This window comes from Amphimedon queenslandica, unplaced genomic scaffold, assembly GCF_000090795.2.
Source record: "Amphimedon queenslandica unplaced genomic scaffold, v1.1 AMPQUscaffold_13384, whole genome shotgun sequence".
In the NCBI taxonomy this organism is placed as follows: Eukaryota; Metazoa; Porifera; class Demospongiae; order Haplosclerida; family Niphatidae; genus Amphimedon; species Amphimedon queenslandica.
The window spans coordinates 214,199-216,038 of record NW_003546380.1 but is presented as its reverse complement, the minus strand read 5'-3'; the positions used below and the strand labels follow the sequence as shown (position 1 = coordinate 216,038).

Below are 1,840 nucleotides of genomic sequence, written 5' to 3'. Positions count from 1 at the left end.
ATTATAGTTATAACAGTTATTGCAATTATAATTTCAATTTTTTATGAAAATCTTATAATTATGAATGCATAAATGGCAGGCTGATAACAAGGTGATGAAGAGAGACTAAATAAAGGAGGAGCTCGAGGTGGTAAGACTTTGGTGCCAATCACAGTGGGCCACCACAGCAACACTAGAAAGCATAATCATTTCATTATTTAGTGCTATTTCAGTGTTCTTTTCTTGTCAGTTGCAATGTCTAAAAGCCTGGACTAGCTTCACTATGTCCTTTGTGAACAAGCCTGCTAAAAAGGAACAACAGTTTACAAAGTGAACCTAGTAAGTACAGTATAGAAGTCAATAATACAGATTATCTCATAATTCTTACTTTAGGTCAGTTTCTTGCTGAGAGTTGATGATCATGAGTCTCAGTCTACTCTTGTGGTTGATACAGCTACAGTTTTTACAGCTACAGTTGATGTACAGTCAATTGTTGCTCATTCTCCATCACCCTATTCTTCTACTTCCTCTACTAATACTACTACTAGTACTATTACCACTACAGAAGTCAGTGTTGGAGCTACACCACCCACTACTTTATTACAATAACCTTCGCTACCAAAAAATTGTGCTAAAAAGGGTGCGTAAAAGAGGGTGTGGCCAAAATCGCGGCGCGCTTCGCGCGCCCAACCCATTTCCTGTGCCACACCCATGCCCGACTAGTAGTCAAATCCTGCAGCCGCCTATGAAAATATGGCTCTGACTGTGTCTCATTATTATACACAAACATTCCACCACCAACTGTCAAATATCTGGAATCCTTTTTTGGTCGATAATAGTTGCTGTCCAAACGACTTTGACTAACATTCAAGTTGGTTGATTTCATAAAGTATACTCCAAATCCATTGTTATCTTTGAAGGTTACTTGTTTAATGCTTACATGGTAACATTCATTGAAGTATAAAGCTGTGCTGACCTTCACCTTTGCCTTGCTGAGAGGCATATTAAAAATTGTACCACAACCTGTGATGCTCAGTTGAGAGAGTGTAATTCCTGTGCTTCTGTGGAACTCTATTGATCCATTGTTGTCATTATCTGCACAAGTTAGTGTTGTATTTTTAGCTCCATCTCCTCTTATGGTAATGTTCTGAAGTCGAAAAAATGTAATTCTAGTTGTAACATTAACTAGAGGAGACTTGATTTCAAGAATGGTATCGTTTTTACCATTTTTTGCCACAAACTCTAACGATTTGCAAGGAACCCAGCCGTCAAGACAGTGTAAAGAATTGGTCCCATTTTGAATATTAATGATGATGATTTGCCGAGCAGTAGTTATACTGTAGCAGACAAAGAAAATATATAGCAGCAAAAGTTTGATCATCTTAATAAACTAACACGCATGAATGCAGTAGACACACTACACAGCTGCAGTCTCTATATATACATAATTTGACATATGTTCACTGAAAGTGAAAACAGAACATTGTCGGTGTTATCCTCAGTTGCCAAACTGCCAGGACATAGACCAAAGGAGAGCAGCAACTAGAACAAAAGCGTTCATTGTCATTCATGGCCGTTCATAGTGAACTTTGGGATTAGTAAATATCAGCATAGTCTTGTCACAAGACAAGATGGTATTCCAAAAAATTGTCATGCCTATCATTATGCAAAGTAGGATAATGATGGTATAAAGTCCTTTTACTGAACTATTACTTGATAATAGATGCTTCCTTACCGTATACGTTCAAATTTTCGAGGGTTCAAAATTTCGTGTTTTCAAATGAAATTTGCTCAAAAGTTAATTTTCGTGTTCTGGCCATAGTCTACATACAATAGAATGGCATTAGAGGTGGTTTAAATT

The 1,840-nt window shown here is 37.2% G+C and overlaps 2 long non-coding RNA genes across 2 annotated transcripts; one reads left to right on the top strand and one right to left on the bottom strand.

The window, feature by feature from the left end:
- Positions 1-19: 19 nt before the first annotated feature.
- On the bottom strand, positions 20-452 carry LOC109582414 (uncharacterized). The gene is made up of 2 exons (XR_002185088.1): positions 368-452; positions 20-315 (listed from the first exon to the last, which is right to left on the bottom strand). It is a non-coding gene; the product is annotated as an uncharacterized LOC109582414 (long non-coding RNA).
- LOC109582415 (uncharacterized) lies at positions 231-574 on the top strand. The gene is made up of 2 exons (XR_002185089.1): positions 231-318; positions 373-574. It is a non-coding gene; the product is annotated as an uncharacterized LOC109582415 (long non-coding RNA).
- The last annotated feature ends 1,266 nt before the right edge of the window (positions 575-1,840 follow it).